The 9,643-nt window shown below is 33.0% G+C and overlaps 1 pseudogene; it reads left to right on the top strand.

Annotated features, from left to right (window-relative positions):
* The first annotated feature begins 3,331 nt into the window (after nt 1-3,331).
* Nucleotides 3,332-4,081, top strand: LOC105551074 (annotated as a pseudogene).
* Nucleotides 4,082-9,643: the final 5,562 nt, after the last annotated feature.

Raw genomic sequence — 9,643 nt, 5'->3', positions numbered from 1 at the left:
ATTCAGGTGTTATCACTACTGAAGAATATCCCTCCCTAGGCACTCATTAAAAGTAAAGTAGTGCAGGGAGGGCATGCCGGCAGAAAGGAGTAGAAAAATGGAAAATGGAGAGGAAGATTAGTGTTCTTAATATTTATGATGATACTGGGGCAACAATGAAGGAAGGATGGTGACAGTTGCATCACTCAAAGTGGTGTTTTTTTTTCCCCTTAGAAATGTTTCCCCTGTGAGACTTTTTTAGTAATTATTGTCTCATTGCAATTTTACTTATTTTCAATTAAAAAGGTAAGATGTAGTCTTATAGCTTTAACAAAATAAACACTTCAGAGTGAGTTTTAAGCTATAACATTCAGTCAGAAAGTTATTCAATCCCATTTATGATTTTATGTAATGTATTTGAGGTATGATATTTTTAAAAATATATATTTTAAAAAATCTTACAAATAAAATGTGAATGTACTAATTGAGAATCAAGCAATATGTTAACAATTTTGTAAAAACTCGTATTTCAAAGTCAATATTCCTGCAGAGAATATGAATCATGAGCATAATCATGTTCTTCTTTTGATTTTAATAACATCACAGAACTTTTCCAAGAGGCATGACATTTAAAAATTATGTTAGTATAAATGTGCACAACTATCATTTGTCAATTAAAAGTAAATTATGCCAAAATGAAAATTATATTAGTAGTAGAATCTGCAGACAATAAAAAACGTAAATGATATCGACAGTTGAAATATACCATTTCTGCATTTTTACCTCTGAGGTTGTTTTCTCATACCCCCATTTTCTGCACACCCCTAACCCCCAGGTTATTATATGTACTCTCCTTAGAATGAAAGAATTTCCTAATACAGTATTTTGTTAATATTATGAAAATTCTTACTGTCAAGATAGATTTATTTGGACCAGACTATGAGGCAAGCAGTATAGGGCAGGTTGAGGAGACATTGACTTTGGGAAATGACAAAGACATGAGGGGTATGACAAATATTGATGGCTTAATCAATAGCCTAGAGTGAAGGACACCTATTAATACATGTTAAGGGCAAATGAAAAGTGAGGTGACTGAATGTGCTATTAGGTTGAAATGGAGAGGTTAAGTTACATACAGAGACTCAGGGTTAATCGAAGTTAGCATTAGAGGCTTAAGCTGGGCAGAGAAAATGGACATTCCGTGGTTTTGTTTGTTTACATGGATGTGTGTGTGTGTGTGAATGTGTTGAATGTGTGATCATTTATTTCCTGACTTTATCAAGGAGGAATTTAAATCAATTATGAAAACATAGATATTGGGCCCTCTGCCTCTGGCTATGATGGATTAACATGGGCTGAGTGAGGTGCCTAAAGCAAATACAAGACAGAACAAAATACTATAATCAATGGTAGTTCTTTGAGAAAACCAATCTCTTACCAGATGGACCAGGAAAAAAGATAGAAAACACAAATTACAAATTAGAAATAAAAGAGATGACATCACAGAAGATTCTATAGCTATTAAAAGTATAATTTCGGCATATTATAAACAATTTTATGCTAATATATTTGACTACTTACAGGAAATAGACAAATTATTTACTCAGTCAAGAAAAATAACCCCAAATGTCTTATAGCTATTAAGGAATTTAATTTGCATTCAAAAGTATTAACACAAAGTAAACATCAAGAAATTATACTAAACTTTTAAAGAGGAAATAATACCAATTCTACGTAATTTTCCCTAGAAAACTGAAGAGGATTGAATATTCTACATTTTATTTGATGAGGACAATATTATCATAATACCAAATTTAGAAAAACTTAATAAGAACAAGAAACAACTGCATAATACTGTCCAAAAAAATAGATGCAAAAGGGTCAATAAAATTTTAGCAAATGAAATCCAACAATACAGTGGGACATACCACGACCAAATGGAAATTATCCCAGAATAAAAGATTGTTTTTACATTGAAAACTAACTAATGTAATTCACCATATTAGAAAGGCATAAAAGAAAAAAAAATATATGATCATCCCGGTAGATGCATAAAAATGCAATTGACAAAATCCAACCTCCATTTCACCCAAACTCTCAGCAAACCAGGAATATAAATAATTTATGCAATTTGATTGAAGACATCTGCAAAAATCCTGCTGCTAACAGTGTACATACTGATGAAAGATAGTGCTTTTCCCCTGTGATCAGAAACAAATCACTCTCTTACTACTTCTATTCAGCTTTGTACTAGAACTGGTAAGTAAGTTTATTGGGGTTGCAGGAAAAAGATCAAGTCACAAAATTAATTGTATTTTAATATACTACCAACAAATACTCACAAATTGAAATTAAAAATGATGTCACTTATTATAGCACTAAAATTATTAAATACTTAGAGATAAATCTGACAATGTGTAAGATATATACATTAAAACTAGAAAATATTAGAGAAATTAAAGAAACTATAAATAAATGGATTTATGTCTCATGTTCATAAGCCAGAAGGATAAATATTATGATGTAGATTTTCACCAAATTAATCCATAGATTCACAATCAATATCCTAGCATGAGACTTCTTTTTCTTTTGTAGAAATTGGCAAGCTAATTCTAAAATTCATATAGAAATACTAAGGAACTAAATGCAAGCCACAAATTTTTAAAGAACCTTAAAAAAGGAGAAAAAGTGTATGGCAAACACTACCTGATTTCAAGGCTTATTATAAAGCTTGAATTATCAAGAAGAATGGCATCAAGATAGACAAATAACTCAATGGAACAGAAGAGGGAATCTATAAATACACTCTCATACACAAAATACTGATTTTTGACAAAGGTACAAAAGCAATTCACTGGAGAAAGAATTGTCATTTTCAAGAAGTGGTTCCAGAATAATTGGATATCTATATGCCAAAAACAAAACAAAACAAGACGAAAAACACGAGCTCTGATCCATACTCAGATGTTTTGAACCATGTAAAAATGTACACAAAACACATCATAGGCTTCAATGTAAAGCCTAGAACTATAAAACTTCTAAAGGTAAACATAAGTCAGTTTGGCTACAGGATTTGGATTTTTTTAAAATCACTTCCTGAGATAAAATTTCTTCAGGGATTCATAGGCTCTGTTTGGAACTCTCTTCCACAAGGGAAAAGGAGCTGCTATAAAGAACTTAGTGATGAGGAAATAATACAAGTAATATTTCTTTCATAGCACTTTCTTAGACATTTTGCCACAAATTGAAAATAGAAACACAGAGCCTGTGAGCAGCAAGATCTCGGGACAGAGTTTGAGCTTTGCCACTCTCACCATCCAAAGACTGCTGAGCCCCCATTCATCTACCGCCAACCACTTCTGACACAGAACATTCAGTCATGGGTAAAAATATGCCAGTGCAGGAGGCCAAGTGGGCTGAGCAATATGTTGTCATGAAAGACTGCATGATGTCTGTAACTAAGCAAGGAACTGATTTTTTTCTTTTTTTATTAGGAGAGGAATCTTCTTTCAGTTGCTTATATAAATGTTGCAGGAGCCTGTAGGTCATCTTGGAGCATCATCTCAAGTATTGGGCAAATGACAGAAGCTGCTGAGAAAAACAGCAGATGGCTTGAGAATACAGAGAGAAAATGGAAAGTGATCTAAGAACTATCTGTAAATGATGCACTGTCCCTTTTGGAAGAGTTCTTGATCCCCAAAGCTTCACAAGCACAGAGCAAAATCTATTAAAAGCGAAAGGAGGTTACTTTTGTTATTTGGCTCAGGTTGCTGCTAGTGATAAGAAAGGGATTGTGGATCAGTCACAACAAGCACATCAATAAGCTTTTGAAATCAGAAAAAGGAATTACAATCAACACATCCTATCAGATTGGGTCTGGACTATAAGCTCTCTGTGTTGTATTGTGAGAATCTGAACTTTCTGGAGAAAGTCTGCTGTCTTGCAAAGACAGCTTTTGATGAAGCCATTGTTGGACTTCATACATTAAGAGTCATATAAAGATAGCATGCTAATAATGCCACTACTGAGAAACTACTTGACATTCTGCACATCAGATACGCAAGGAGATGAAGCTGAAACAGGAGAAGAAGGTGAAAATTAGCTGACTTCTCAAATTTGTCTACTTCATTCTAAAACACAGTGGACCATTTGTCATCCACATGCCCCCCTCCCCAAAAAAAGGTATAGGTTACTTCTATTTGAATTTCTGTTTTTTCCTATATGGTTTTTATGTTTGACATTAGAATAGGACCAATTAAGATTTAGGGAGTTATATGTTTTCATCTTTAGGTGGCCAATATGGGGATATGAAATTTTCATATAAGCTATAAATGGTTGATATAGTATTTTGCTAAATTGTGGCCTCAGAAGGACCACTGTTATAACTGCCTCTATGTCTAGGCAAAGGAAAGCACCTATATATTGGTGTGTCCTAACAAGGGATAAAAGGGTAATTTGTTCCAGTTTTAGTTGTAGTTGTGCAAACTGTAAGGAAGGAAAAGTTTCTATAACCCTTTTAGGGTTCCTGGCTAGGTCTGAAAGAAAACAAAGACAGATTAATAGGATAAAAGCATAAAATATTTGTTTAATCAAAGTTTTACAAGACATGAGAGGCTTCAAATTGAAGATGCAAAGACTCAAGGAAAAACTGTCCATTTTAATACTTGGATGTGATAAAGAGTAGACAACCTTGCAGAAATGTAATTTGACAAAGAGGGAGTGATCTAATGCTAATAAACTGAATGGAGAAACAAAGCCAGGCCTGTACGTTTATATTTTTCTTGTGCTTCTATGTGTGGCATTCCTTCCTTCTGGATATAAGACAAGACTCCTTCTGGAATAAGGGCCTTATGACCTACTAACAGACAAGGTAGGTCAGGGAATTTCTCGTATGGCTAGCTCTCAAACAGAAAGGCAAGAAAAGGCTAGAATAATACTTTTACATTTTATGTTTGACTTTGCAGGAGAGGATTTCTGGTGTCGTTGACCTGCCTTGGGGAGGAGAAATGTCAGGGCCCATGGCCTGAGTTGGTGAAGAAAGGGGACCAGGAGAAAGAAGAGCAGGAGAAGGTCAGAAAGATTTTACTTCAGAGCCCCTTTTTACAGTTCAGCATGCCAAAGCACTGTACTTTGGGAGTGTTCTGAGCACTGACAGTGGGAGTATTTACAAGGTTGTTGTAGAAATAGGTACCCCATAGGCATAATATCCAGAACATGTGCATGGGTGGAATGCAGTTTCAATGTGTACACCTTGGACTCTAGCTTCGGAAATGTTCCTTTATACAAAGCTGTCACTCAGTTTCCTCTAGAGAAGGGCAGAAATGATTCCTATTCTTTGTAAAGTTATCTGTTATTTGCTTTCTTTTTTTCTTTTTTCTTTTTGTTTGTTTTTTTGAGATAGTCTTGCTCTGTCACCTAGGATGGAGTACAATGGCATGAACTCGACTCACTGCAACCTCCGCCTCCAGGTTCGAGCCATTCTCCTGCCTCAGCCTTCCCAGTAGCTGGGATTACAGGCACCTGTCACCACGCCTGGCTAATTTTTGTATTTTTAGTAGAGACGGAGTTTCACCGTGTTGACCAGGCTGGTCTCGAACTCCTGACCTCAAGTGATGTGCCTGCCTAGGCCTCCCAAAGTGCAGGTATTACAGGCATGAGCCACCATGTCCAGCCTTATTTTTGCAATTCTTATTTATTTATATTTAAATATTTTAAGCAACCTAACAACAAAAGTACGAATAAAGATGCTGTAAAATGAATTGCTTGATATCCATTACTTCGTGTATATCGAGTGCAGCAGTAAAAGAAAAAACTCATGTGTTCAACTTTTTAAAGGTATTTTGCTTTTGTGAGTTTTAAAAATACTTCCCTAACATGAATGTGCTGTAAAAACAGTTAACAGCGAAATAATTTGAGATGATCGCTATTTTGTTTAATGTCTTATGAAATTTTCATGAATAATTTAATCTTAATCATTGCTAAGAACATGTGTAATAAACTGATATAAGTAGAATACAAGATTTATGAATAGAAAAAATAGAAATGTGCTCTCCGTTTTTCTTTAGCTTACTTTATTTTTCATTTAATTTTAAGTTAGGAAATTTTTAAAATTTTTTTGCCAATATTTAATTTAGAAGGTATTACCATTGTTTTTCTCCTGCTTTCAGTGTACACTTTTGAAATGTGACTGATATTAATATGTACTTTTCATCACCCTTTTCCTTTGCTGCATTTATTGATTTGTAATACTTTGAAATTTTAGTGATTAATTGTAACATAAACAATTTTAGTCCTGCTCATAAATGATCAAAATTTGTCTTTTTTTATTGGTGAGGAGCTGAATGTAAGTATACAATAGAATATCTATAAGCAATAAATACTGGAAGACTAAACCAGTAGAATGTTTAGAGCTTTAGAAAGTACGTACGCATTTTCTGCTGAAACTAGAATTGTGGTAGTAGGAGGAGCTGCTGGAGAGGGCTGGGTCCTGGGGCATCAGTGATTTCATAAGGATCACTGGACCAATCTGGAGTCAGAGGAGAAAATGAAAAATCCTGTCTTAGACATATGAATTAGTAACCAGAGACAACCTAGAGATAAAAAGAATGACTGTTTTGGGGCAATAAAGCTAATGTAATATTTTGGGTGAAAATTTTCTGAACTATGTTTTAAATATTTAAATACTTTTTGATTGATTAGTAGCAACTTGTCTTTGAATACTAGGATTTTTTATTTTGTAAGTTATTGGAGGAAGATCTTTGAAATGTATTTGAAGAATTTGATCTAATTTAAGAGAAAATCCGTGACTTATTTTTAATTTATGGGTGAAATATAAATAAATATTGCAAAGTTTTAATAAATCAAAGAGCAACTTTCACCACAGATTAATATTAGATTGACCTTATAGTATTACTTTTATAATGAAATATGTATATATCTGTGAGAGACTGAATATGTAAATGCACAATGACCAGGGCATAAATAAAAACAGAACTCTGACTCACAACCTCTGTGACAATCAGACCTGGAAGCCAAAAACCACAACCTCTGTAGCAATCAACTCTTTATGGTCAAAACCTGGTCAATAACTACCAGCATCCCTAATTTTTGCCCTGTTTCTAATTTAGGACTAAACAGAGAAAACAAAAGACTCCTCTATAACCAACATAGGATGCCCTACTTCTGGTTAGCCAGGCTTCAGCTTTCCTATGCCAACAAACTCCAATCAGAGCATACTCGAAGCCTTCCAATTTCTCTAACTTTTGTACTGCACCCCTTCCAACTGCTTTTGAATCTCTGCAAGATGCAGGTGATGGTAACTGATTCTCTGGCTATAGCAAGCTCTGAATAAATAGCCTTAGATTATTTTCATTTGGATGGTCTTCATTTATTTTCACATCTGGAAATATAAATGTATGGGGTATCAAAAATTATAAAATCCAAATGTTCTCATTTAAAATTCTTAAATAACAATTTTGTATATAAATCACTCAAAATTAAATAATCTGATGACAGACAGTAAACATTTGGTGAAACTCAGCTAGATGTTGAGAAGCAGTCAATTCTAATGTAAATACCAGCTTTTCAGTCATTCTTGATTTTGAAATATGGATTTTCACACTCATACTTTGAAAAGTAACTAAGATCATCTGAAAATTATTTTAATATATAATTTATATTAGTCCTATAATTAACCCAGGATCATACCTGATTAAAGTTTTATCCAGAAAAGAATTTTCACTTTCAGTTAGTTGGTGAGGAATATTCAATATTTAGATAAGAAATTCAATTATCTTTTCAGAGAAGCCAAGATGATTAGAGTTCAGAGAGCCAGAGGCACTCTGCTGTTTCATTTTAACATATAGCTGAACCAATTATATTTTAAAATATTTTTTTCAAGAAAGTGGATCTGCTTTAAAAGCCATAAACTCTCATTACTGCATTCATATTTATTGTTTTAAAACAAATTATATTGCTAACTAATACATTAAATTTATTCTGTTAAAATAACAGAAGCCCTTAACTTTATAAATATCTCTCTGGAGTTTTCTCCTGGACCATTATTTAGTTATGTTTAATAAATTGTAATAGTTAATGCCATAAAAACTTTTGGGGGGGTCTTAAAAGAAGCAACAAAAATGAAAACACCTGGTAATGTACATTTCAATCAGGAAATCCTGGGATATTAGTGGTTTTCATCCCTTTTTAGTCTCCACAATAACAGTAAATGCAAACACTTGTATCAGTAAAAGCTATATTGATGCCTAAAGCCAATGTGTGGTTTTACCTTGAGAATAAATTAGAAATTAAAACAGTTTTGACTAGTTGATGGCAAAACAGCCAATCTTTTTGTCAATTTTATTAAAAATAGAGATCAGTCAAATTTCCTAGTTCTGTGTGGATAAATTGTTGGTTGAATTCTTTACTTTTTCACTATTTGGTTTGTTCTAATGACTGAAAGCAGTGAATATAGTGTTAAAAGTAATAGAAACATAATGAAGCAAGAAATACACAAACACACACAAAATGGATTCACATCCATCCATGCTCACTGGCCTGTAAAATTTTCAAATAAATGTTTTGCAGACTGAGCAGTAAGTTTATTTTCCTCATGCCTTCGTTTAATTATATGATTTCTTAGATCTGTAAGTTAGCACTTGCTTCCTCAAAGTCCTCTACTTGACTTAATTATCACTGTGCCCTTGGGAACACTGAACATTATATTTCAAGCCCAAGGAAATTGATGCCTATCTATAGAGCATACAAAAGGTAACCCGATTTTCTTTTAGGAGTTTGACTTTAAAGCTATATCAATTTGTTATTTAATTGCCACTTGCTAGTTTTTAAGAAATTATCTCATCACTGTTTGGGTTTATAATAGGGATATATTTATTATTCTCATGGATGTGTTGAGTGAACTCATTACAAAGAGTTACAAATTCTATATCCAGGAATCAGGAAATTACAAATGAAATTAATAGATGTCAAAAGTGTATACCATTGATTGAATAGAGAGTTATGATAATAATTCAACTCTGCATAGAGATAAATGTTCACTGAAAATAATCCAAATACTACATTAATGTTTTATTGACTTGTGAAAAAGAATGGAATTATAGTCATGTTCTCTGCTTGTTACAGAGGCTATTACTCTGGGATGATTATTTTGATCAGATTAACATTATAATAAAATTAATTAAAAAATAACTTATTATGTAGCGATCAACCAGCAAAACGTTACTCAAAAATATCTGAAACAAATACTGTGAGTATGACTATAAAAATATTGGTAAGGAGAAATTAATTTGTTTTTTGATCCATAACATTCACAGAGAAAAGAAACCTAATGAAAATGGTTTTGTAATGCATAATAATGTAATTGATGTCAGGTATCTGATTTCATTTGAACAATTACTTTAAAATAATTTGTAATGAAACTTATTGTAGTAGGATGAATTGTGGTCCCCAAGAAGATATGTCCAAATCCTAATTCTCAGTACCTGTGAATTTGACTTTATTTACTTGACTTTATTTGGAAAAACTTTTTTTTTTTTTTTTAACCATTTATAATTAAGGATGAGAGCATTCTGAATTACCCAGGTGGGCCCTAAATCCAGTGAAATGTGTCTTTATGAGAAATGTGATATAAAGCCACGTGAAGACA

This window comes from Mandrillus leucophaeus, unplaced genomic scaffold, assembly GCF_000951045.1.
Source record: "Mandrillus leucophaeus isolate KB7577 unplaced genomic scaffold, Mleu.le_1.0 Scaffold505, whole genome shotgun sequence".
In the NCBI taxonomy this organism is placed as follows: domain Eukaryota; kingdom Metazoa; phylum Chordata; class Mammalia; order Primates; family Cercopithecidae; genus Mandrillus; species Mandrillus leucophaeus.
Note: the sequence above shows the minus strand (reverse complement) of the source record. Positions and strands in the feature narration are given on the sequence as shown.